This window comes from Peromyscus maniculatus, chromosome 1, assembly GCF_049852395.1.
Source record: "Peromyscus maniculatus bairdii isolate BWxNUB_F1_BW_parent chromosome 1, HU_Pman_BW_mat_3.1, whole genome shotgun sequence".
In the NCBI taxonomy this organism is placed as follows: domain Eukaryota; kingdom Metazoa; phylum Chordata; class Mammalia; order Rodentia; family Cricetidae; genus Peromyscus; species Peromyscus maniculatus.
The window spans coordinates 69,688,340-69,714,174 of record NC_134852.1 but is presented as its reverse complement, the minus strand read 5'-3'; the positions used below and the strand labels follow the sequence as shown (position 1 = coordinate 69,714,174).

At 53.7% G+C, this 25,835-nt stretch overlaps 1 long non-coding RNA gene and 11 other non-coding genes across 13 annotated transcripts in view; all 12 read left to right on the top strand.

Moving 5' to 3' along the window:
• The first annotated feature begins 1,673 nt into the window (after positions 1–1,673).
• On the top strand, positions 1,674–1,767 carry LOC143271419 (small nucleolar RNA SNORD116). The gene has a single exon (XR_013048640.1). It is a non-coding gene; the product is annotated as a small nucleolar RNA SNORD116 (small nucleolar RNA).
• A 2,501-nt stretch (positions 1,768–4,268) lies between these two features.
• On the top strand, positions 4,269–4,362 carry LOC143271523 (small nucleolar RNA SNORD116). Its single transcript, XR_013048745.1, has one exon. It is a non-coding gene; the product is annotated as a small nucleolar RNA SNORD116 (small nucleolar RNA).
• Positions 4,363–6,866: 2,504 nt separating this feature from the next.
• LOC143271418 (small nucleolar RNA SNORD116) lies at positions 6,867–6,960 on the top strand. Its single transcript, XR_013048639.1, has one exon. It is a non-coding gene; the product is annotated as a small nucleolar RNA SNORD116 (small nucleolar RNA).
• A 2,101-nt stretch (positions 6,961–9,061) lies between these two features.
• LOC143267106 (uncharacterized) overlaps positions 9,062–25,835 on the top strand; it is a 53,382-nt gene continuing 36,608 nt past the window's right edge. Inside the window, exons 1-7 of one of the 2 annotated variants that reach the window (XR_013042032.1) lie at positions 9,062–9,201; positions 11,149–11,292; positions 13,240–13,383; positions 17,929–18,071; positions 20,018–20,161; positions 22,109–22,252; positions 24,200–24,343. This is a non-coding gene — a long non-coding RNA (uncharacterized LOC143267106). The remainder of the gene's footprint in view (positions 9,202–11,148; positions 11,293–13,239; positions 13,384–17,928; positions 18,072–20,017; positions 20,162–22,108; positions 22,253–24,199; positions 24,344–25,835) is intronic. The other variant, XR_013042030.1, reaches the window with a different exon arrangement.
• On the top strand, positions 9,460–9,553 carry LOC143271417 (small nucleolar RNA SNORD116). Its single transcript, XR_013048638.1, has one exon. It is a non-coding gene; the product is annotated as a small nucleolar RNA SNORD116 (small nucleolar RNA).
• Positions 11,551–11,644, top strand: LOC143271416 (small nucleolar RNA SNORD116). The gene has a single exon (XR_013048637.1). It is a non-coding gene; the product is annotated as a small nucleolar RNA SNORD116 (small nucleolar RNA).
• LOC143271415 (small nucleolar RNA SNORD116) lies at positions 13,642–13,735 on the top strand. Its single transcript, XR_013048636.1, has one exon. It is a non-coding gene; the product is annotated as a small nucleolar RNA SNORD116 (small nucleolar RNA).
• Positions 15,732–15,825, top strand: LOC143271569 (small nucleolar RNA SNORD116). Its single transcript, XR_013048790.1, has one exon. It is a non-coding gene; the product is annotated as a small nucleolar RNA SNORD116 (small nucleolar RNA).
• Positions 18,329–18,422, top strand: LOC143271414 (small nucleolar RNA SNORD116). Its single transcript, XR_013048635.1, has one exon. It is a non-coding gene; the product is annotated as a small nucleolar RNA SNORD116 (small nucleolar RNA).
• Positions 20,420–20,513, top strand: LOC143271413 (small nucleolar RNA SNORD116). Its single transcript, XR_013048634.1, has one exon. It is a non-coding gene; the product is annotated as a small nucleolar RNA SNORD116 (small nucleolar RNA).
• LOC143271530 (small nucleolar RNA SNORD116) lies at positions 22,511–22,604 on the top strand. The gene has a single exon (XR_013048752.1). It is a non-coding gene; the product is annotated as a small nucleolar RNA SNORD116 (small nucleolar RNA).
• On the top strand, positions 24,602–24,695 carry LOC143271528 (small nucleolar RNA SNORD116). The gene has a single exon (XR_013048750.1). It is a non-coding gene; the product is annotated as a small nucleolar RNA SNORD116 (small nucleolar RNA).

Here is a 25,835-nt window from a genome sequence, read left to right as displayed (position 1 = left end):
TGCTTGGAGGCCTTTGGTGGACTAGCTTGACCGGGGAGTGCTAAGGTCAGACTGCTGGCCTCCTGGTGGAGGAGACAGGTGTGAGAGTGCTTTTCTTCCACCCATGGTAGTGGAGCACCCGTCTTGGCTCAAGCCTATCTCAAAGCTAGGAAAGACACCTATTTTGCGGAGTGGTCTTCAGCAGGGTGTGATTCTTCCAGGAAGGCCTGTTTGGAGGCCGGCTAGGGATCTCTTCCTTGTAGGAATTGCACTCTGGGTCCCAGGCTGTAGATCAAGACTGCCTTGAGAGCTCTGCTCATGGGCAGTGGAGGGTGCCAAAGCAAATTGGCTTGCAAGGGTGCATGAATTTCTGGTCACTGGAGACCTTGTGTGTTGCAACTTGTCTTGGGAGGTGCCAGGCTCTCTGGCTAGCCCTTGGCGTTCCACATAAGTTACGGTGTGTTGATGCAGTGTTCTTGCTTGCAGTCAAAAATGGCAGCGCTCTTGAACACGGTCTGTCCCATGAAGACAGACTGACAGAGGGTGGCATCAATCCAGAGACAGGGTCAGAGACATAGAGAGAAATCAGGAGAAAGAGAAAGAGACAAAAAAAGAGACAGAAGGAGGCAGAAAGAGAGTGAGAAAGGAGATCTGGTTGAGCCAGAGTGCCTGCCATTGCCTGTGGTGAAGTCCACAGAGGAGATTTTAGGCGGTTTGACCTCGGGATCTGAGCATTTCTAGCAGGAGAAGGATGCAGATTTCGGGGGTCGCGTTGCCCACCTGGTTGTCAGAGATGATTTGATGGGAGTCGGGAGGCTTGGGTTGGCTAGTGAGCATGGCCAGAGCTGCGTCCTCAGCAGCTTGAACTTGAGACAGCAAGTAGAGCTTGCCCTGTTTAATGACCCCAGTGCACAGTGTTAGAGGATTGAGGTGCTCAGAGATGGCCCTGGGTTTTTTTTTTCTTTTTTCCGGAAGAGTCTGCTTGCCTCCATTGCAGCTCCATGATTTTAGGTCAGGGTGACACTGGTGGTTTGATTGCAGAGAGGGTCCAAGGTGATCTGAACTGGCACGGAGGGAGGGAGGGAACTAGGGCAAGGACAAGCTCTGAGACCCTGGTGGAAACCTGGCTCCGATGTGGCCTGACATGCTGGAGGGTGAGGGCAGAGCAGGAGTGGTGAGAGGGCAGATGTGATCTGATCTGCCCATTGAGACGAGCCAGGCCCACCCATCCATCCCAGAGCCAGTTGCCCGCTTCCCACTGTAATGTTGGCATGTGCTTTGATGTCTTCACAGTGTGGCATTGCGTGGCCTGCAAGGCCATAGTGCGGAGAGCGTGGCCCAGCTTCCTTTGCCCAGGACTCATGGCACCTGAAACAGTGAGCCTTGAGTGAAGTTGCTTGGTGTTGGTGACCTGCAGGAGAAGGCCTGAGGCCCAAGGTAAGCCTCCCATGCCTTGTCCCAGGTGCTCAGGATCCTGGGGTCTTGGTGGTGCTGCGAGGACTTACCATCCCTGCTTCCCGGGCCTGCCGCACCTGGAGCAGACTTAGGTCCTCAAGTTGCTTCCCATTTCCAAGCAGAGACCCGTTGCCACCTGCACAAAGACGGGGCATGTCTTGGTATTTCTCGCACTCCCCAACACCCACCCTGTCCTGAGTGCCCTGAAAATCCCTGTACCAGGGCACTCCAGCGTGCTTGGATCGATGATGATTTCCAGTCAAACATTCCTTGGAAAAGCTGAACAAAATGAGTGAAAACTCAGTACCGCCGCTCTCATCGAAACTGAGGTCCGGCACCTTGACTCACCCAAGTCCTCTGGGAGTCAGACACAGGTGTAGATGTAAACAACCGTCTTATTAAGTAAGAAACACAGAAACAATGTTAAAGAGAGAGCCGAGAAGTCAGAGCTCAGAGCTAAAATCTCACCCTTCCTCCTGCTGTCCCAGCTTCGCAAAAAAAGACCGACTTCCTGTCGGTTCGTTTTTTTATAGTATGTTGTTCCTCCTTCTCATTGGTTGTAAACCCAAAGACATGACTGCCTTGTCACTGTCTGAATGTACAGCCCCCTAGGTCTTAAAGGCATATGTCTCCAATGCTGGCTATATCCCTGAACACAGAGATCTTATGGGATTAAAGGCATGTGCCACCACCAACACACTCTTGCTATGGCTCTAATAGCTCTGACCCTGAACACACAGATATCTATGGGAATAAAGGCGTGTACAACCACAGCCACACTCTTGCTATGGCTCTAATAGCTCTGACCCCCAGACAACTTTATTTATTAACATACAATCAAAATAATAATTCAGTACAATTAGATTACCACCACACACAGGCCTGAGAACCACTCCGCTGCTCCTGCCCCCCTCCAGCAGTAGCCAGACTCTCTTGCCATGGGCTTGATCTTTCCCCCACTCTGCTAGCCATCAGGGGCATGGGGAAAAGAGAATATTTGGGGCGTGCTGGCAAGCAAGCAGCCATCCCCATTCTCCCAAGCCAGACTGACAGCTAGACATGGGACCCTGGACCTTGGGCTCTCTTATAGGCACTCTAGAAATATGCTAGCTTGGGACAACCACCTGAAACAGGCGTGCTGACCTGTGTAGAAATCTGCATGCTGGAGGCCTTTGGTGGACTAGGTAGACCGGGGAGCGCTAAGGTCAGACTGCTGGCCTCCTGGTGGAGGAGACAGGTGTGAGAGTGCTTTTCTTCCACCCATGGTAGTGGAGCACCCGTCTTGGCTCAAGCCTATCTCAAAGCTAGGAAAGACACCTATTTTGCGGAGTGGTCTTCAGCAGGGTGTGATTCTTCCAGGAAGGCCTGTTTGGAGGCCGGCTAGGGATCCCTTCCTCGTAGGAATTGCACTCTGGGGCCCAGGCTATAGATCAAGACTGCATTGAGAGCTCTGCTCATGGGCAGTGGAGGGTGCCCAAGCGACTTGGCTTGCAAGGGTGCATGCATTTCGGGTCACTGGAGACCTTGTGTGTTGCAACTTGTCTTGGGAGGTTCCATGCTCTCTGGCTAGCCTTTGGCGTCCCACATAAGTTATGGTGTGTTGATGCAGTGTTCTCGCTTGCAGTCAAAAATGGCAGTGCTCTTGAACACGGTCTGTCCCATGAAGACAGACTGACAGAGAGTGGCATCAATCCAGAGACAGGGGCAGAGTCAGAGAGAGAAATCAGGAGAAAGAGAAAGAGACAAAAAAAGAGACAGAAGGAGGCAGAAAGAGAGTGAGAAAGGAGATCTGGTTGAGCCAGAGTGCCTGCCATTGCCTGTGGTGAAGTCCTCAGAGGAGACTTTAGGTGGTTTGACCTCGGGATCTCAGCATTTCTAGCAGGAGAAGGATGCAGATTTCGGGGGTCGCGTTGCCCACCTGGTTGTCAGAGATGATTTGATGGGAGTCGGGAGGCTTGGGTTGGCTAGTGAGCATGGCCAGAGCTGTGTCCTCAGCAGTTTGAACTTGAGACAGTAAGTAGAGCTTGCCCTGTTTAATGACCCCAGTGCACAGTGTTAGAGGATTGAGGTCCTCAGATATGGCCCTGGGTTTTTTTTTTTCTTTTTTCGGCAAGAGTCTGCTTGCCTGCATTGCAGCTCCATGATTTTAGGTCAGGGTGACACTGGTGGTTTGATTGCAGAGAGGGTCCAAGGTGATCTGAAAGGGCACGGAGGGAGGGAGGGACCCAGGGCAAGGACAAGCTCTGAGACCCTGTTGGAAACCTGGCACCGATGTGGCCTGGCATGCTGGAGGGTGAGGGAAGAGCAGGAGTGGTGAGAGGGCAGATGTGATCTGATCTGCCCATTGAGACGAGCCAGGCACACCCATCCATCCCAGAGCCAGTTGCCCGCTTCCCACTGTAATGTTGGCATGTGCTTTGATGTCTTCACAGTGTGGCATTGCGTGGCCTGCAAGGCTATAGTCGGGAGAGAGTGGCCCAGTTTCCTTTGCCCAGGACTCATGGCACCTGAAACAGTGAGCCTCGAGTGAAGTTGCTTGGTGTTGGTGACCTGCAGGAGAAGGCCTGAGGCCCAAGGTAAGCCTCCCATGCCTTGTCCCAGGTGCTCAGGATCCTGGGGTCTTGGTGGTGCTGCGAGGACTTACCATCCCTGCTTCCCGGGCCTGTCCGCACCTGTAGCAGACTTAGGTCCTCAAGTTGCTTCCCATTTCCATGCAGAGACCCGTTGCCACCTGCACAAAGACGGGGCATGTCTTGGTATTTCTCGCACTCCCCAACACCCACCCTGTCCTGAGTGCCCTGAAAATCCCTGTGCCAGGGCACTCCAGCGTGCTTGGATCGATGATGATTTCCAGTCAAACATTCCTTGGAAAAGCTGAACAAAATGAGTGAAAACTCAGTACTGCCGCTCTCATCGAAACTGAGGTCCGGCACCTTGGCTCACCCAAGTCCTCTGGGAGTCAGACACAGGTGTAGATGTAAACAACCGTCTTATTAAATAAGAAACACAGAAACAATGTAAAAGAGAGAGCCGAGAAGTCAGAGCTCAGAGCTAAAATCTCACCCTTCCTCCTGCTGTCCCAGCTTCGCAAAAAAAGACCGACTTCCTGTCGGTTCGTTTTTTTATAGTATGTTGTTCCTCCTTCTCATTGGTTGTAAACCCAAAGACATGACTGCCTCGTCACTGTCTGAATGTACAGCCCCCTAGGTCTTAAAGGCATATGTCTCCAATGCTGGCTATATCCCTGAACACAGAGATCTTATGGGATTAAAGGCATGTGCCACCACCAACACACTCTTGCTATGGCTCTAATAGCTCTGACCCTGAACACACAGATATCTATGGGAATAAAGGCGTGTACCACCACAGCCACACTCTTGCTATGGCTCTAATAGCTCTGACCCCCAGACAACTTTATTTATTAACATACAATCAAAATAATAATTCACTACAATTAGATTACCACCACACACAGGCCTGAGAACCACTCCGCTGCTCCTGCCCCCCTCCAGCAGTAGCCAGACTCTCTTGCCATGGGCTTGATCTTTCCCCCACTCTGCTAGCCATCAGGGGCATGGGGAAAAGAGAATATTTGGGGCGTGCTGGCAAGCAAGCAGCCATCCCCATTCTCACAAGCCAGACTGACAGCTATACATGGGACCCTGGAACTTGGGCTCTCTTATAGGCACTCTAGAAATATGCTAGCTTGGGACAACCACCTGAAACAGGCGTGCTGACCTGTGTAGATATCTGCACGCTGGAGGCCTTTGGTGGACTAGGTTGACCGGGGAGCGCTAAGGTCAGACTGCTGGCCTCCTGGTGGAGGAGACAGGTGTGAGAGTGCTTTTCTTCCACCCATGGTAGTGGAGCACCCGTCTTGGCTCAAGCCTATCTCAAAGCTAGGAAAGACACCTATTTTGCGGAGTGGTCTTCAGCAGGGTGTGATTCTTCCAGGAAGGCCTGTTTGGAGGCCGACTAGGGATCCCTTCCTCGTAGGAATTGCACTCTGGGGCCCAGGCTATAGATCAAGACTGCCTTGAGAGCTCTGCTCATGGGCAGTGGAGGGTGCCCAAGCGACTTGGCTTGCAAGGGTGCATGCATTTCGGGTCACTGGAGACCTTGTGTGTTGCAACTTGTCTTGGGAGGTGCCATGCTCTCTGGCTAGCCCTTGGCGTCCCACATAAGTTACGGTGTGTTGATGCAGTGTTCTCGCTTGCAGTCAAAAAATGGCAGCCCTCTTGAACACGGTCTGTCCCGTGAAGACAGACTGACAGAGGGTGGCATCAATCCAGAGACAGGGTCAGAGACAGAGAGAGAAATCAGGAGAAAGAGAAAGAGACAAAAAAAGAGACAGAAGGAGGCAGAAAGAGAGTGAGAAAGGAGATCTGGTTGAGCCAGAGTGCCTGCCATTGCCTGTGGTGAAGTCCTCAGAGGAGACTTTAGGCGGTTTGACCTCGGGATCTCAGCATTTCTAGCAGGAGAAGGATGCAGATTTCGGGGGTCGCGTTGTCCACCTGGTTGTCAGAGATGATTTGATGGGAGTCGGGAGGCTTGGGTTGGCTAGTGAGCATGGCCAGAGCTGTGTCCTCAGCAGTTTGAACTTGAGACAGCAAGTAGAGCTTGCCCTGTTTAATGACCCCAGTGCAGAGTGTTAGAGGATTGAGGTGCTCAGATATGGCCCTGGGTTTTTTTTTTTTTCTTTTTTCGGCAAGAGTCTGCTTGCCTGCATTGCAGCTCCATGATTTTAGGTCAGGGTGACACTCGTGGTTTGATTGCAGAGAGGGTCCAAGGTGATCTGAAAGGGCACGGAGGGAGGGAGGGACCCAGGGCAAGGACAAGCTCTGAGACCCTGGTGGAAACCTGGCACCGATGTGGCCTGGCATGCAGGAGGGTGAGGGCAGAGCAGGAGTGGTGAGAGGGCAGATGTGATCTGATCTGCCCATTGAGACGAGCCAGGCACACCCATCCATCCCAGAGCCAGTTGCCCGCTTCCCACTGTAATGTTGGCATGTGCTTTGATGTCTTCACAGTGTGGCATTGCGTGGCCTGCAAGGCTATAGTGGGGAGAGAGTGGCCCAGTTTCCTTTGCCCAGGACTCATGGCACCTGAAACAGTGAGCCTCGAGTGAAGTTGCTTGGTGTTGGTGACCTGCAGGAGAAGGCCTGAGGCCCAAGGTAAGCCTCCCATGCCTTGTCCCAGGTGCTCAGGATCCTGGGGTCTTGGTGGTGCTGCGAGGACTTACAATCCCTGCTTCCAGGTCCTGTCCGAACCTAGAGCAGACTTAGGTCCTCAAGTTGCTTCCCATTTCCATGCAGAGACCCGTTGCCACCTGCACAAAGACGGGGCATGTCTTGGTATTTCTCGCACTCCCCAACACCCACCCTGTCCCGAGTGCCCTGAAAATCCCTGTACCAGGGCACTCCAGCGTGCTTGGATCGATGATGATTTCCAGTCAAACATTCCTTGGAAAAGCTGAACAAAATGAGTGAAAACTCAGTACCGCCGCTCTCATCGAAACTGAGGTCCGGCACCTTGGCTCACCCAAGTCCTCTGGGAGTCAGACACAGGTGTAGATGTAAACAACCGTCTTATTAAATAAGAAACACAGAAACAATGTAAAAGAGAGAGCCGAGAAGTCAGAGCTCAGAGCTAAAATCTCACCCTTCCTCCTGCTGTCCCAGCTTCGCAAAAAAAGACCGACTTCCTGTCGGTTCGTTTTTTTATAGTATGTTGTTCCTCCTTCTCATTGGTTGTAAACCCAAAGACATGACTGCCTCGTCACTGTCTGAATGTACAGCCCCCTAGGTCTTAAAGGCATATGTCTCCAATGCTGGCTATATCCCTGAACACAGAGATCTTATGGGATTAAAGGCATGTGCCACCACCAACACACTCTTGCTATGGCTCTAATAGCTCTGACCCTGAACACACAGATATCTATGGGAATAAAGGCGTGTACCACCACAGCCACACTCTTGCTATGGCTCTAATAGCTCTGACCCCCAGACAACTTTATTAACATACAATCAAAATAATAATTCAGTACAATTAGATTACCACCACACACAAGCCTGAGAACCACTCCGCTGCTCCTGCCCCCCTCCAGCAGTAGCCAGACTCTCTTGCCATGGGCTTGATCTTTCCCCCACTCTGCTAGCCATCAGGGGCATGGGGAAAAGAGAATATTTGGGGCATGCTGGCAAGCAAGCAGCCATCCCCATTCTCACAAGCCAGACTGACAGCTAGACATGGGACCCTGGACCTTGGGCTCTCTTATAGGCACTCTAGAAATATGCTAGCTTGGGACAACCACCTGAAACAGGCGTGCTGACCTGTGTAGAAATCTGCACGCTGGAGGCCTTTGGTGGACTAGCTTGACCGGGGCGCGCTAAGGTCAGACTGCTGGCCTCCTGGTGGAGGAGACAGGTGTGAGAGTGCTTTTCTTCCACCCATGGTAGTGGAGCACCCGTCTTGGCTCAAGCCTATCTCAAAGCTAGGAAAGACACCTATTTTGCGGAGTGGTCTTCAGCAGGGTGTGATTCTTCCAGGAAGGCCTGTTTGGAGGCCGGCTACGGATCACTTCCTCGTAGGAATTGCACTCTGGGGTCCAGGCTATAGATCAAGACTGCCTTGAGAGCTCTGCTCATGGGCAGTGGAGGGTGCCCAAGCGACTTGGCTTGCAAGGGTGCATGCATTTCTGGTCACTGGAGACCTTTTGTGTTGCAACTTGTCTTGGGAGGTGCCATGCTCTCTGGCTAGCCCTTGGCCCCCCTCATAAGTTAAAGTGTGTTGATGCAGTGTTCTCGCTTGCAGTCAAAAATGGCAGTGCTCTTGAACACGGTCTGTCCCATGAAGACAGACTGACAGAGGGTGGCATCAATCCAGAGACAGGGTCAGAGACAGAGAGAGAAATCAGGAGAAAGAGAAAGAGACAAAAAAAGAGACAGAAGTAGGCGAGAGAGAGTGAGAGAGGAGATCTGGTTGAGCCAGAGTGCCTGCCATTGCCTGTGGTGAAGTCCTCAGAGGAGACTTTAGGAGGTTTGACCTCGGGATCTCAGCATTTCTAGCAGGAGAAGGATGCAGAATTCCGGGGGTCGCTTTGCCCACCTGGTTGTCAGAGATGATTTGATGGGAGGCGGGAGGCTTGGGTTGGCTACTGAGCATGACCAGAACTGCGTCCTCACAGCTTGAGCTTGAGACAGCAAGTAGAGCTTGCCCTGTTTAATGACCCCAGTGCACAGTGTTAGGGGATTGAGGTGCTCAGAGATGGCCCTGGGTTTTTTTTATTTTCTTTTTTCGGAAAGAGTCTGCTTGCCTGCATTGCAGCTCCTTGATGTGTAGGTCAGGCCGACACTGGTTGTTTGATTGCAGAGAGGGTCCAAGGAGATCTGAAAGGGCACGGAGGGAGGGAGGGAACCAGGGCAAGGACAAGCTCTGAGACCCTGGTGGAAACCTGGCACCGATGTGGCATGGCATGCTGGAGGGTGAGGGCAGAGCAGGAGTGGTGAGAGGGCAGATGTGATCTGATCTGCCCATTGAGATGAGCCAGGCCCACCCATCCATCCCAGAGCCAGTTGCCCGCTTCCCACTGTAATGTTGGCATGTGCTTTGATGTCTTCACAGTGTGGCATTGCGTGGGCTGCAAGGCCATAGTGCGGAGAGAATGGCCCAGCTTCCTTTGCCCAGGACTCATGAAACCTGAAACAGTGAGCCTCGAGTGAAGTTGCTTGGTGTTGGTGACATGCAGGAGAAGGCATGAGGCCCAAGGTAAGCCTCCCATGCCTTGTCCCAGGTGCTCAGGATCCTGGGGTCTTGGTGGTGCTGCGAGGACTTACCATCCCTGCATCCCGGGCCTGTCTGCACCTGGAGCAGACTTAGGTCCTCCAGTTGCCTCCCATTTCTATGCAGAGACCCGTTGCCACCTGCACAAAGACTGGGCATGTCTTGGTATTTCTCGCACTCCCCAACACCCACCCTGTCCTGAGTGCCCTGAAAATCCCTGTGCCAGGGCACTCCAGCGTGCTTGGATCGATGATGATTTCCAGTCAAACATTCCTTGGAAAAGCTGAACAAAATGAGTGAAAACTCAGTACCGCCGCTCTCATCGAAACTGAGGTCCGGCACCTTGGCTCACCCAAGTCCTCTGGGAGTCAGACACAGGCCTGAGAACCACTCCGCTGCTCCTGCCCCCCTCCAGCAGTAGCCCGACTCTCTTGCCATGGGCTTGATCTTTCCCCCACTCTGCTAGCCATCAGGGGCATGGGGAAAAGAGAATATTTGGGGTGTGCTGGCAAGCAAGCAGCCATCCCCACTCTCCCAAGCCAGACTGACAGCTAGACATGGGACCCTGGACCTTGGGCTCTCTTGTAGGCACTCTAGAAATATGCTAGCTTGGGACACCCACCTGAAACATGCGTGCTGACCTGTGTAGAAATCTGCACGCTGGAGGCCTTTGGTGGACGAGCTTGACCGGGGAGCGCTAAGGTCAGACTGCTGGCCTCCTGGTGGAGGAGACAGGTGTGAGAGTGCTTTTCTTCCACCCATGGTAGTGGAGCACCCGTCTTGGCTCAAGCCTATCTCAAAGCTAGGAAAGACACCTATTTTGCGGAGTGGTCTTCAGCAGGGTGTGATTCTTCCAGGAAGGCCTGTTTGGAGGCCGGCTACGGATCACTTCCTCGTAGGAATTGCACTCTGGGGCCCAGGCTATAGATCAAGACTGCCTTGAGAGCTCTGCTCATGGGCAGTGGAGGGTGCCCAAGCGACTTGGCTTGCAAGGGTGCATGCATTTCTGGTCACTGGAGACCTTTTGTGTTGCAACTTGTCTTGGGAGGTGCCATGCTCTCTGGCTAGCCCTTGGCCCCCCTCATAAGTTAAAGTGTGTTGATGCAGTGTTCTCGCTTGCAGTCAAAAATGGCAGTGCTCTTGAACACGGTCTGTCCCATGAAGACAGACTGACAGAGGGTGGCATCAATCCAGAGACAGGGTCAGAGACAGAGAGAGAAATCAGGAGAAAGAGAAAGAGACAAAAAAAGAGACAGAAGTAGGCGAGAGAGAGTGAGAGAGGAGATCTGGTTGAGCCAGAGTGCCTGCCATTGCCTGTGGTGAAGTCCTCAGAGGAGACTTTAGGAGGTTTGACCTCGGGATCTCAGCATTTCTAGCAGGAGAAGGATGCAGAATTCCGGGGGTCGCTTTGCCCACCTGGTTGTCAGAGATGATTTGATGGGAGGCGGGAGGCTTGGGTTGGCTACTGAGCATGACCAGAACTGCGTCCTCACAGCTTGAGCTTGAGACAGCAAGTAGAGCTTGCCCTGTTTAATGACCCCAGTGCACAGTGTTAGGGGATTGAGGTGCTCAGAGATGGCCCTGGGTTTTTTTTATTTTCTTTTTTCGGAAAGAGTCTGCTTGCCTGCATTGCAGCTCCTTGATGTGTAGGTCAGGCCGACACTGGTTGTTTGATTGCAGAGAGGGTCCAAGGAGATCTGAAAGGGCACGGAGGGAGGGAGGGAACCAGGGCAAGGACAAGCTCTGAGACCCTGGTGGAAACCTGGCACCGATGTGGCATGGCATGCTGGAGGGTGAGGGCAGAGCAGGAGTGGTGAGAGGGCAGATGTGATCTGATCTGCCCATTGAGATGAGCCAGGCCCACCCATCCATCCCAGAGCCAGTTGCCCGCTTCCCACTGTAATGTTGGCATGTGCTTTGATGTCTTCACAGTGTGGCATTGCGTGGGCTGCAAGGCCATAGTGCGGAGAGAATGGCCCAGCTTCCTTTGCCCAGGACTCATGAAACCTGAAACAGTGAGCCTCGAGTGAAGTTGCTTGGTGTTGGTGACATGCAGGAGAAGGCATGAGGCCCAAGGTAAGCCTCCCATGCCTTGTCCCAGGTGCTCAGGATCCTGGGGTCTTGGTGGTGCTGCGAGGACTTACCATCCCTGCATCCCGGGCCTGTCTGCACCTGGAGCAGACTTAGGTCCTCCAGTTGCCTCCCATTTCTATGCAGAGACCCGTTGCCACCTGCACAAAGACTGGGCATGTCTTGGTATTTCTCGCACTCCCCAACACCCACCCTGTCCTGAGTGCCCTGAAAATCCCTGTGCCAGGGCACTCCAGCGTGCTTGGATCGATGATGATTTCCAGTCAAACATTCCTTGGAAAAGCTGAACAAAATGAGTGAAAACTCAGTACCGCCGCTCTCATCGAAACTGAGGTCCGGCACCTTGGCTCACCCAAGTCCTCTGGGAGTCAGACACAGGCCTGAGAACCACTCCGCTGCTCCTGCCCCCCTCCAGCAGTAGCCCGACTCTCTTGCCATGGGCTTGATCTTTCCCCCACTCTGCTAGCCATCAGGGGCATGGGGAAAAGAGAATATTTGGGGTGTGCTGGCAAGCAAGCAGCCATCCCCACTCTCCCAAGCCAGACTGACAGCTAGACATGGGACCCTGGACCTTGGGCTCTCTTGTAGGCACTCTAGAAATATGCTAGCTTGGGACACCCACCTGAAACATGCGTGCTGACCTGTGTAGAAATCTGCACGCTGGAGGCCTTTGGTGGACTAGCTTGACCGGGGAGCGCTAAGGTCAGACTGCTGGCCTCCTGGTGGAGGAGACAGGTGTGAGAGTGCTTTTCTTCCACCCATGGTAGTGGAGCACCCGTCTTGGCTCAAGCCTATCTCAAAGCTAGGAAAGACACCTATTTTGCGGAGTGGTCTTCAGCAGGGTGTGATTCTTCCAGGAAGGCCTGTTTGGAGGCCGGCTACGGATCACTTCCTCGTAGGAATTGCACTCTGGGGCCCAGGCTATAGATCAAGACTGCCTTGAGAGCTCTGCTCATGGGCAGTGGAGGGTGCCCAAGCGACTTGGCTTGCAAGGGTGCATGCATTTCTGGTCACTGGAGACCTTTTGTGTTGCAACTTGTCTTGGGAGGTGCCATGCTCTCTGGCTAGCCCTTGGCCCCCCTCATAAGTTAAAGTGTGTTGATGCAGTGTTCTCGCTTGCAGTCAAAAATGGCAGTGCTCTTGAACACGGTCTGTCCCATGAAGACAGACTGACAGAGGGTGGCATCAATCCAGAGACAGGGGCAGAGACAGAGAGAGAAATCAGGAGAAAGAGAAAGAGACAAAAAAAGAGACAGAAGTAGGCGAGAGAGAGTGAGAGAGGAGATCTGGTTGAGCCAGAGTGCCTGCCATTGCCTGTGGTGAAGTCCTCAGAGGAGACTTTAGGAGGTTTGACCTCGGGATCTCAGCATTTCTAGCAGGAGAAGGATGCAGAATTCCGGGGGTCGCTTTGCCCACCTGGTTGTCAGAGATGATTTGATGGGAGGCGGGAGGCTTGGGTTGGCTACTGAGCATGGCCAGAACTGCGTCCTCACAGCTTGAGCTTGAGACAGCAAGTAGAGCTTGCCCTGTTTAATGACCCCAGTGCACAGTGTTAGGGGATTGAGGTGCTCAGAGATGGCCCTGGGTTTTTTTTATTTTCTTTTTTCGGAAAGAGTCTGCTTGCCTGCATTGCAGCTCCTTGATGTGTAGGTCAGGCCGACACTGGTGGTTTGATTGCAGAGAGGGTCCAAGGAGATCTGAAAGGGCACGGAGGGAGGGAGGGAACCAGGGCAAGGACAAGCTCTTAGACCCTGGTGGAAACCTGGCACCGATGTGGCATGGCATGCTGGAGGGTGAGGGCAGAGCAGGAGTGGTGAGAGGGCAGATGTGATCTGATCTGCCCATTGAGATGAGCCAGGCCCACCCATCCATCCCAGAGCCAGTTGCCCGCTTCCCACTGTAATGTTGGCATGTGCTTTGATGTCTTCACAGTGTGGCATTGCGTGGGCTGCAAGGCCATAGTGCGGAGAGAATGGCCCAGCTTCCTTTGCCCAGGACTCATGAAACCTGAAACAGTGAGCCTCGAGTGAAGTTGCTTGGTGTTGGTGACATGCAGGAGAAGGCATGAGGCCCAAGGTAAGCCTCCCATGCCTTGTCCCAGGTGCTCAGGATCCTGGGGTCTTGGTGGTGCTGCGAGGACTTACCATCCCTGCATCCCGGGCCAGTCTGCACCTGGAGCAGACTTAGGTCCTCCAGTTGCCTCCCATTTCTATGCAGAGACCCGTTGCCACCTGCACAAAGACGGGGCATGTCTTGGTATTTCTCGCACTCCCCAACACCCACCCTGTCCTGAGTGCCCTGAAAATCCCTGTGCCAGGGCACTCCAGCGTGCTTGGATCGATGATGATTTCCAGTCAAACATTCCTTGGAAAAGCTGAACAAAATGAGTGAAAACTCAGTACCGCCGCTCTCATCGAAACTGAGGTCCGGCACCTTGGCTCACCCAAGTCCTCTGGGAGTCAGACACAGGCCTGAGAACCACTCCGCTGCTCCTGCCCCCCTCCAGCAGTAGCCCGACTCTCTTGCCATGGGCTTGATCTTTCCCCCACTCTGATAGCCATCAGGGGCATGGGGAAAAGAGAATATTTGGGGCGTGCTGGCAAGCAAGCAGCCATCCCCACTCTCCCAAGCCAGACTGACAGCTAGACATGGGACCCTGGACCTTGGGCTCTCTTGTAGGCACTCTAGAAATATGCTAGCTTGGGACACCCACCTGAAACATGCGTGCTGACCTGTGTAGAAATCTGCACGCTGGAGGCCTTTGGTGGACTAGCTTGACCGGGGAGCGCTAAGGTCAGACTGCTGGCCTCCTGGTGGAGGAGACAGGTGTGAGAGTGCTTTTCTTCCACCCATGGTAGTGGAGCACCCGTCTTGGCTCAAGCCTATCTCAAAGCTAGGAAAGACACCTATTTTGCGGAGTGGTCTTCAGCAGGGTGTGATTCTTCCAGGAAGGCCTGTTTGGAGGCCGGCTAGGGATCCCTTCCTCGTAGGAATTGCACTCTGGGGCCCAGGCTGTAGATCAAGACTGCCTTGAGAGCTCTGCTCATGGGCAGTGGAGGGTGCCCAAGCGACTTGGCTTGCAAGGGTGCATGCATTTCGGGTCACTGGAGACCTTGTGTGTTGCAACTTGTCTTGGGAGGTGCCATGCTCTCTGGCTAGCCCTTGGCGTCCCACATAAGTTATGGTGTGTTGATGCAGTGTTCTCGCTTGCAGTCAAAAAATGGCAGCGCTCTTGAACACGGTCTGTCCCATGAAGACAGACTGACAGAGGGTGGCATCAATCCAGAGACAGGGGCAGAGTCAGAGAGAGAAATCAGGAGAAAGAGAAAGAGACAAAAAAAGAGACAGAAGGAGGCAGAAAGAGAGTGAGAAAGGAGATCTGGTTGAGCCAGAGTGCCTGCCATTGCCTGTGGTGAAGTCCTCAGAGGAGACTTTAGGTGGTTTGACCTCGGGATCTCAGCATTTCTAGCAGGAGAAGGATGCAGATTTCGGGGGTCGCGTTGCCCACCTGGTTGTCAGAGATGATTTGATGGGAGTAGGGAGGCTTGGGTTGGCTAGTGAGCATGGCCAGAGCTGTGTCCTCAGCAGTTTGAACTTGAGACAGCAAGTAGAGCTTGCCCTGTTTAATGACCCCAGTGCAGAGTGTTAGAGGATTGAGGTGCTCAGATATGGCCCTGGGTTTTTTTTTTTCTTTTTTCGGCAAGAGTCTGCTTGCCTGCATTGCAGCTCCATGATTTTAGGTCAGGGTGACACTGGTGGTTTGATTGCAGAGAGGGTCCAAGGTGATCTGAAAGGGCACGGAGGGAGGGAGGGTCCCAGGGCAAGGACAAGCTCTGAGACCCTGGTGGAAACCTGGCACCGATGTGGCCTGGCATGCTGGAGGGTGAGGGCAGAGCAGGAGTGGTGAGAGGGCAGATGTGATCTGATCTGCCCATTGAGACGAGCCAGGCACACCCATCCATCCCAGAGCCAGTTGCCCGCTTCCCACTGTAATGTTGGCATGTGCTTTGATGTCTTCACAGTGTGGCATTGCGTGGCCTGCAAGGCTATAGTCGGGAGAGAGTGGCCCAGTTTCCTTTGCCCAGGACTCATGGCACCTGAAACAGTGAGCCTCGAGTGAAGTTGCTTGGTGTTGGTGACCTGCAGGAGAAGGCCTGAGGCCCAAGGTAAGCCTCCCATGCCTTGTCCCAGGTGCTCAGGATCCTGGGGTCTTGGTGGTGCTGCGAGGACTTACCATCCCTGCTTCCCGGGCCTGTCCGCACCTGTAGCAGACTTAGGTCCTCAAGTTGCTTCCCATTTCCATGCAGAGACCCGTTGCCACCTGCACAAAGACGGGGCATGTCTTGGTATTTCTCGCACTCCCCAACACCCACCCTGTCCTGAGTGCCCTGAAAATCCCTGTGCCAGGGCACTCCAGCGTGCTTGGATGGATGATGATTTCCAGTCAAACATTCCTTGGAAAAGCTGAACAAAATGAGTGAAAACTCAGTACTGCCGCTCTCATCGAAACTGAGGTCCGGCACCTTGGCTCACCCAAGTCCTCTGGGAGTCAGACACAGGTGTAGATGTAAACAACCGTCTTATTAAATAAGAAACACAGAAACAATGTAAAAGAGAGAGCCGAGAAGTCAGAGCTCAGAGCTAAAATCTCACCCTTCCTCCTGCTGTCCCAGCTTCGCAAAAAAAGACCGACTTCCTGTCGGTTCGTTTTTTTATAGTATGTTGTTCCTCCTTCTCATTGGTTGTAAACCCAAAGACATGACTGCCTCGTCACTGTCTGAATGTACAGCCCCCTAGGTCTTAAAGGCATATGTCTCCAATGCTGGCTATATCCCTGAACACAGAGATCTTATGGGATTAAAGGCATGTGCCACCACCAACACACTCTTGCTATGGCTCTAATAGCTCTGACCCTGAACACACAGATATCTATGGGAATAAAGGCGTGTACCACCACAGCCACACTCTTGCTATGGCTCTAATAGCTCTGACCCCCAGACAACTTTATTTATTAACATACAATCAAAATAATAATTCACTACAATTAGATTACCACCACACACAGGCCTGAGAACCACTCCGCTGCTCCTGCCCCCCTCCAGCAGTAGCCAGACTCTCTTGCCATGGGCTTGATCTTTCCCCCACTCTGCTAGCCATCAGGGGCATGGGGAAAAGAGAATATTTGGGGCGTGCTGGCAAGCAAGCAGCCATCCCCATTCTCCCAAGCCAGACTGACAGCTAGACATGGGACCCTGGAACTTGGGCTCTCTTATAGGCACTCTAGAAATATGCTAGCTTGGGACAACCACCTGAAACAGGCGTGCTGACCTGTGTAGAAATCTGCACGCTGGAGGCCTTTGGTGGACTAGGTTGACCGGGGAGCGCTAAGGTCAGACTGCTGGCCTCCTGGTGGAGGAGACAGGTGTGAGAGTGCTTTTCTTCCACCCATGGTAGTGGAGCACCCGTCTTGGCTCAAGCCTATCTCAAAGCTAGGAAAGACACCTATTTTGCGGAGTGGTCTTCAGCAGGGTGTGATTCTTCCAGGAAGGCCTGTTTGGAGGCCGGCTAGGGATCCCTTCCTCGTAGGAATTGCACTCTGGGGCCCAGGCTGTAGATCAAGACTGCCTTGAGAGCTCTGCTTATGGGCAGTGGAGGGTGCCCAAGCGACTTGGCTTGCAAGGGTGCATGCATTTCGGGTCACTGGAGACATTGTGTGTTGCAACTTGTCTTGGGAGGTGCCATGCTCTCTGGCTAGCCCTTGGCGTCCCACATAAGTTACGGTGTGTTGATGCAGTGTTCTCGCTTGCAGTCAAAAAATGGCAGCGCTCTTGAACACGGTCTGTCCCATGAAGACAGACTGACAGAGGGTGGCATCAATCCAGAGACAGGGTCAGAGACAGAGAGAGAAATCAGGAGAAAGAGAAAGAGAAAAAAAAAGAGACAGAAGGAGGCAGAAAGAGAGTGAGAAAGGAGATCTGGTTGAGCCAGAGTGCCTGCCATTGCCTGTGGTGAAGTCCTCAGAGGAGACTTTAGGCGGTTTGACCTCGGGATCTCAGCATTTCTAGCAGGAGAAGGATGCAGATTTCGGGGGTCGCGTTGCCCACCTGGTTGTCAGAGATGATTTGATGGGAGTCGGGAGGCTTGGGTTGGCTAGTGAGCATGGCCAGAGCTGTGTCCTCAGCAGTTTGAACTTGAGACAGCAAGTAGAGCTTGCCCTGTTTAATGACCCCAGTGCAGAGTGTTAGAGGATTGAGGTGCTCAGATATGGCCCTGGGTTTTTTTTTTTTTTCTTTTTTCGGCAAGAGTCTGCTTGCCTGCATTGCAGCTCCATGATTTTAGGTCAGGGTGACACTGGTGGTTTGATTGCAGAGAGGGTCCAAGGTGATCTGAAAGGGCACGGAGGGAGGGAGGGACCCAGGGCAAGGACAAGCTCTGAGACCCTGGTGGAAACCTGGCACCGATGTGGCCTGGCATGCTGGAGGGTGAGGGCAGAGCAGGAGTGGTTGGAGGGCAGATGTGATCTGATCTGCCCATTGAGATGAGCCAGGCCCACCCATCCATCCCAGAGCCAGTTGCCCGCTTCCCACTGTAATGTTGGCATGTGCTTTGATGTCTTCACAGTGTGGCATTGCGTGGGCTGCAAGCCCATAGTGCGGAGAGAATGGCCCAGCTTCCTTTGCCCAGGACTCATGAAACCTGAAACAGTGAGCCTCGAGTGAAGTTGCTTGGTGTTGGTGACCTGCAGGAGAAGGCCTGAGGCCAAGGTAAGCCTCCCATGTCTTGTCCCAGGTGCTCAGGATCCTGGGGTCTTGGTGGTGCTGCGAGGACTTACCATCCCTGCTTCCCGGGCCTGCCGCACCTGGAGCAGACTTAGGTCCTCAAGTTGCTTCCCATTTCTATGCAGAGACCCGTTGCCACCTGCACAAATACGGGGCATGTCTTGGTATTTCTCGCACTCCCCAACACCCACCCTGTCCTGAGTGCCCTGAAAATCCCTGTGCCAGGGCACTCCAGCGTGCTTGGATCGATGATGATTTCCAGTCAAACATTCCTTGGAAAAGCTGAACAAAATGAGTGAAAACTCAGTACCGCCGCTCTCATCGAAACTGAGGTCCGGCACCTTGGCTCACCCAAGTCCTCTGGGAGTCAGACACAGGCCTGAGAACCACTCCGTTGCTCCTGCCACCCTCCAGCAGTAGCCCGACTCTCTTGCCATGGGCTTGATCTTTCCCCCACTCTGCTAGCCATCAGGGGCATGGGGAAAAGAGAATATTTGGGGCGTGCTGGCAAGCAAGCAGCCATCCCCACTCTCCCAAGCCAGACTGACAGCTAGACATGGGACCCTGGACCTTGGGCTCTCTTGTAGGCACTCTAGAAATATGCTAGCTTGGGACACCCACCTGAAACAGGCGTGCTGACCTGTGTAGAAATCTGCACGCTGGAGGCCTTTGGTGGACTAGCTTGACCGGGGAGCGCTAAGGTCAGACTGCTGGCCTCCTGGTGGAGGAGACAGGTATGAGAGTGCTTTTCTTCCACCCATGGTAGTGGAGCACCCGTCTTGGCTCAAGCCTATCTCAAAGCTAGGAAAGACACCTATTTTGCGGAGTGGTCTTCAGCAGGGTGTGATACTTCCAGGAAGGCCTGTTTGGAGGCCGGCTAGGGATCCCATCCTCGTAGGAATTGCACTCTGGGGCCCAGGCTATAGATCAAGACTGCCTTGAGAGCTCTGCTCATGGGCAGTGGAGGGTGCCCAAGCGACTTGGCTTGCAAGGGTGCATGCATTTCTGGTCACTGGAGACCTTTTGTGTTGCAACTTGTCTTGGGAGGTGCCATGCTCTCTGGCTAGCCCTTGGCCCCCCTCATAAGTTAAAGTGTGTTGATGCAGTGTTCTCGCTTGCAGTCAAAAATGGCAGCGCTCTTGAACACGGTCTGTCCCATGAAGACAGACTGACAGAGGGTGGCATCAATCCAGAGACAGGGGCAGAGACAGAGAGAGAAATCAGGAGAAAGAGAAAGAGACAAAAAAAGAGACAGAAGTAGGCGAGAGAGAGTGAGAGAGGAGATCTGGTTGAGCCAGAGTGCCTGCCATTGCCTGTGGTGAAGTCCTCAGAGGAGACTTTAGGAGGTTTGACCTCGGGATCTCAGCATTTCTAGCAGGAGAAGGATGCAGAATTCCGGGGGTCGCTTTGCCCACCTGGTTGTCAGAGATGATTTGATGGGAGGCGGGAGGCTTGGGTTGGCTAGTGAGCATGGCCAGAACTGAGTCCTCACAGCTTGAGCTTGAGACAGCAAGTAGAGCTTGCCCTGTTTAATGACCCCAGTGCACAGTGTTAGGGGATTGAGGTGCTCAGAGATTGCCCTGGGTTTTTTTTATTTTCTTTTTTCGGAAAGAGTCTGCTTGCCTGCATTGCAGCTCCTTGATGTGTAGGTCAGGCCGACACTGGTGGTTTGATTGCAGAGAGGGTCCAAGGAGATCTGAAAGGGCACGGAGGGAGGGAGGGAACCAGGGCAAGGACAAGCTCTGAGACCCTGGTGGAAACCTGGCACCGATGTGGCATGGCATGCTGGAGGGTGAGGGCAGAGCAGGAGTGGTGAGAGGGCAGATGTGATCTGATCTGCCCATTGAGATGAGCCAGGCCCACCCATCCATCCCAGAGCCAGTTGCCTGCTTCCCACTGTAATGTTGGCATGTGCTTTGATGTCTTCACAGTGTGGCATTGCGTGGGCTGCAAGGCCATAGTGCGGAGAGAATGGCCCAGCTTCCTTTGCCCAGGACTCATGAAACCTGAAACAGTGAGCCTCGAGTGAAGTTGCTTGGTGTTGGTGACATGCAGGAGAAGGCATGAGGCCCAAGGTAAGCCTCCCATGCCTTGTCCCAGGTGCTCAGGATCCTGGGGTCTTGGTGGTGCTGCGAGGACTTACCATCCCTGCATCCCGGGCCTGTCTGCACCTGGAGCAGACTTAGGTCCTCCAGTTGCCTACCATTTCTATGCAGAGACCCGTTGCCACCTGCACAAAGACGGGGCATGTCTTGGTATTTCTCGCACTCCCCAACACCCACCCTGTCCTGAGTGCCCTGAAAATCCCTGTGCCAGGGCACTCCAGTGTGCTTGGATCGATGATGATTTCCAGTCAAACATTCCTTGGAAAAGCTGAACAAAATGAGTGAAAACTCAGTACCGCCGCTCTCATCGAAACTGAGGTCCGGCACCTTGGCTCACCCAAGTCCTCTGGGAGTCAGACACAGGCCTGAGAACCACTCCGCTGCTCCTGCCCCCCTCCAGCAGTAGCCCGACTCTCTTGCCATGGGCTTGATCTTTCCCCCACTCTGCTAGCCATCAGGGGCATGGGGAAAAGAGAATATTTGGGGCGTGCTGGCAAGCAAGCAGCCATCCCCACTCTCCCAAGCCAGACTGACAGCTAGACATGGGACCCTGGACCTTGGGCTCTCTTGTAGGCACTCTAGAAATATGCTAGCTTGGGACACCCACCTGAAACAGGCGTGCTGACCTGTGTAGAAATCTGCACGCTGGAGGCCTTTGGTGGACTAGCTTGACCGGGGAGCGCTAAGGTCAGACTGCTGGCCTCCTGGTGGAGGAGACAGGTGTGAGAGTGCTTTTCTTCCACCCATGGTAGTGGAGCACCCGTCTTGGCTCAAGTCTATCTCAAAGCTAGGAAAGACACCTATTTTGCGGAGTGGTCTTCAGCAGGGTGTGATACTTCCAGGAAGGCCTGTTTGGAGGCCGGCTAGGGATCCTATCCTCGTAGGAATTGCACTCTGGGGCCCAGGCTATAGATCAAGACTGCCTTGAGAGCTCTGCTCATGGGCAGTGGAGGGTGCCCAAGCGACTTGGCTTGCAAGGGTGCATGCATTTCTGGTCACTGGAGACCTTTTGTGTTGCAACTTGTCTTGGGAGGTGCCATGCTCTCTGGCTAGCCCTTGGCCCCCCTCATAAGTTAAAGTGTGTTGATGCAGTGTTCTCGCTTGCAGTCAAAAATGGCAGCGCTCTTGAACACGGTCTGTCCCATGAAGACAGACTGACAGAGGGTGGCATCAATCCAGAGACAGGGGCAGAGACAGAGAGAGAAATCAGGAGAAAGAGAAAGAGACAAAAAAAGAGACAGAAGTAGGCGAGAGAGAGTGAGAGAGGAGATCTGGTTGAGCCAGAGTGCCTGCCATTGCCTGTGGTGAAGTCCTCAGAGGAGACTTTAGGAGGTTTGACCTCGGGATCTCAGCATTTCTAGCAGGAGAAGGATGCAGAATTCCGGGGGTCGCTTTGCCCACCTGGTTGTCAGAGATGATTTGATGGGAGGCGGGAGGCTTGGGTTGGCTACTGAGCATGGCCAGAACTGCGTCCTCACAGCTTGAGCTTGAGACAGCAAGTAGAGCTTGCCCTGTTTAATGACCCCAGTGCACAGTGTTAGGGGATTGAGGTGCTCAGAGATTGCCCTGGGTTTTTTTTATTTTCTTTTTTCGGAAAGAGTCTGCTTGCCTGCATTGCAGCTCCTTGATGTGTAGGTCAGGCCGACACTGGTGGTTTGATTGCAGAGAGGGTCCAAGGAGATCTGAAAGGGCACGGAGGGAGGGAGGGAACCAGGGCAAGGACAAGCTCTGAGACCCTGGTGGAAACCTGGCACCGATGTGGCATGGCATGCTGGAGGGTGAGGGCAGAGCAGGAGTGGTGAGAGGGCAGATGTGATCTGATCTGCCCATTGAGACGAGCCAGGCCCACCCATCCATCCCAGAGCCAGTTGCCCGCTTCCCACTGTAATGTTGGCATGTGCTTTGATGTCTTCACAGTGTGGCATTGCGTGGGCTGCAAGGCCATAGTGCGGAGAGAATGGCCCAGCTTCCTTTGCCCAGGACTCATGAAACCTGAAACAGTGAGCCTCGAGTGAAGTTGCTTGGTGTTGGTGACATGCAGGAGAAGGCATGAGGCCCAAGGTAAGCCTCCCATGCCTTGTCCCAGGTGCTCAGGATCCTGGGGTCTTGGTGGTGCTGCGAGGACTTACCATCCCTGCATCCCGGGCCTGTCTGCACCTGGAGCAGACTTAGGTCCTCCAGTTGCCTCCCATTTCTATGCAGAGACCCGTTGCCACCTGCACAAAGACGGGGCATGTCTTGGTATTTCTCGCACTCCCCAACACCCACCCTGTCCTGAGTGCCCTGAAAATCCCTGTGCCAGGGCACTCCAGCGTGCCTGGATTGATGATGATTTCCAGTCAAACATTCCTTGGAAAAGCTGAACAAAATGAGTGAAAACTCAGTACCGCCGCTCTCATCGAAACTGAGGTCCGGCACCTTGGCTCACCCAAGTCCTCTGGGAGTCAGACACAGGCCTGAGAACCACTCCGCTGCTCCTGCCCCCCTCCAGCAGTAGCCCGACTCTCTTGCCATGGGCTTGATCTTTCCCCCACTCTGCTAGCCATCAGGGGCATGGGGAAAAGAGAATATTTGGGGCGTGCTGGCAAGCAAGCAGCCATCCCCACTCTCCCAAGCCAGACTGACAGCTAGACATGGGACCCTGGACCTTGGGCTCTCTTGTAGGCACTCTAGAAATATGCTAGCTTGGGACACCCACCTGAAACAGGCGTGCTGACCTGTGTAGAAATCTGCACGCTGGAGGCCTTTGGTGGACTAGCTTGACCGGGGAGCGCTAAGGTCAGACTGCTGGCCTCCTGGTGGAGGAGACAGGTATGAGAGTGCTTTTCTTCCACCCATGGTAGTGGAGCACCCGTCTTGGCTCAAGCCTATCTCAAAGCTAGGAAAGACACCTATTTTGCGGAGTGGTCTTCAGCAGGGTGTGATACTTCCAGGAAGGCCTGTTTGGAGGCCGGCTAGGGATCCCATCCTCGTAGGAATTGCACTCTGGGGCCCAGGCTATAGATCAAGACTGCCTTGAGAGCTCTGCTCATGGGCAGTGGAGGGTGCCCAAGCGACTTGGCTTGCAAGGGTGCATGCATTTCTGGTCACTGGAGACCTTTTGTGTTGCAACTTGTCTTGGGAGGTGCCATGCTCTCTGGCTAGCCCTTGGCCCCCCTCATAAGTTAAAGTGTGTTGATGCAGTGTTCTCGCTTGCAGTCAAAAATGGCAGCGCTCTTGAACACGGTCTGTCCCATGAAGACAGACTGACAGAGGGTGGCATCAATCCAGAGACAGGGGCAGAGACAGAGAGAGAAATCAGGAGAAAGAGAAAGAGACAAAAAAAGAGACAGAAGTAGGCGAGAGAGAGTGAGAGAGGAGATCTGGTTGAGCCAGAGTGCCTGCCATTGCCTGTGGTGAAGTCCTCAGAGGAGACTTTAGGAGGTTTGACCTCGGGATCTCAGCATTTCTAGCAGGAGAAGGATGCAGAATTCCGGGGGTCGCTTTGCCCACCTGGTTGTCAGAGATGATTTGATGGGAGGCGGGAGGCTTGGGTTGGCTAGTGAGCATGGCCAGAACTGCGTCCTCACAGCTTGAGCTTGAGACAGCAAGTAGAGCTTGCCCTGTTTAATGACCCCAGTGCACAGTGTTAGGGGATTGAGGTGCTCAGAGATTGCCCTGGGTTTTTTTTATTTTCTTTTTTCGGAAAGAGTCTGCTTGCCTGCATTGCAGCTCCTTGATGTGTAGGTCAGGCCGACACTGGTGGTTTGATTGCAGAGAGGGTCCAAGGAGATCTGAAAGGGCACGGAGGGAGGGAGGGAACCAGGGCAAGGACAAGCTCTGAGACCCTGGTGGAAACCTGGCACCGATGTGGCATGGCATGCTGGAGGGTGAGGGCAGAGCAGGAGTGGTGAGAGGGCAGATGTGATCTGATCTGCCCATTGAGATGAGCCAGGCCCACCCATCCATCCCAGAGCCAGTTGCCCGCTTCCCACTGTAATGTTGGCATGTGCTTTGATGTCTTCACAGTGTGGCATTGCGTGGGCTGCAAGGCCATAGTGCGGAGAGAATGGCCCAGCTTCCTTTGCCCAGGACTCATGAAACCTGAAACAGTGAGCCTCGAGTGAAGTTGCTTGGTGTTGGTGACATGCAGGAGAAGGCATGAGGCCCAAGGTAAGCCTCCCATGCCTTGTCCCAGGTGCTCAGGATCCTGGGGTCTTGGTGGTGCTGCGAGGACTTACCATCCCTGCATCCCGGGCCTGTCTGCACCTGGAGCAGACTTAGGTCCTCCAGTTGCCTACCATTTCTATGCAGAGACCCGTTGCCACCTGCACAAAGACGGGGCATGTCTTGGTATTTCTCGCACTCCCCAACACCCACCCTGTCCTGAGTGCCCTGAAAATCCCTGTGCCAGGGCACTCCAGCGTGCTTGGATCGATGATGATTTCCAGTCGAACATTCCTTGGAAAAGCTGAACAAAATGAGTGAAAACTCAGTACCGCCGCTCTCATCGAAACTGAGGTCCGGCACCTTGGCTCACCCAAGTCCTCTGGGAGTCAGACACAGGCCTGAGAACCACTCCACTGCTCCTGCCCCCCTCCAGCAGTAGCCCGACTCTCTTGCCATGGGCTTGATCTTTCCCCCACTCTGCTAGCCATCAGGGGCATGGGGAAAAGAGAATATTTGGGGCGTGCTGGCAAGCAAGCAGCCATCCCCACTCTCCCAAGCCAGACTGACAGCTAGAAATGGGACCCTGGACCTTGGGCTCTCTTGTAGGCACTCTAGAAATATGCTAGCTTGGGACACCCACCTGAAACAGGCGTGCTGACCTGTGTAGAAATCTGCACGCTGGAGGCCTTTGGTGGACTAGCTTGACCGGGGAGCGCTAAGGTCAGACTGCTGGCCTCCTGGTGGAGGAGACAGGTGTGAGAGTGCTTTTCTTCCACCCATGGTAGTGGAGCACCCGTCTTGGCTCAAGCCTATCTCAAAGCTAGGAAAGACACCTATTTTGCGGAGTGGTCTTCAGCAGGGTGTGATACTTCCAGGAAGGCCTGTTTGGAGGCCGGCTAGGGATCCCATCCTCGTAGGAATTGCACTCTGGGGCCCAGGCTATAGATCAAGACTGCCTTGAGAGCTCTGCTCATGGGCAGTGGAGGGTGCCCAAGCGACTTGGCTTGCAAGGGTGCATGCATTTCTGGTCACTGGAGACCTTTTGTGTTGCAACTTGTCTTGGGAGGTGCCATGCTCTCTGGGTAGCCCTTGGCCCCCCTCATAAGTTAAAGTGTGTTGATGCAGTGTTCTCGCTTGCAGTCAAAAATGGCAGCGCTCTTGAACACGGTCTGTCCCATGAAGACAGACTGACAGAGGGTGGCATCAATCCAGAGACAGGGGCAGAGACAGAGAGAGAAATCAGGAGAAAGAGAAAGAGACAAAAAAAGAGACAGAAGTAGGCGAGAGAGAGTGAGAGAGGAGATCTGGTTGAGCCAGAGTGCCTGCCATTGCCTGTGGTGAAGTCCTCAGAGGAGACTTTAGGAGGTTTGACCTCGGGATCTCAGCATTTCTAGCAGGAGAAGGATGCAGAATTCCGGGGGTCGCTTTGCCCACCTGGTTGTCAGAGATGATTTGATGGGAGGCGGGAGGCTTGGGTTGGCTAGTGAGCATGGCC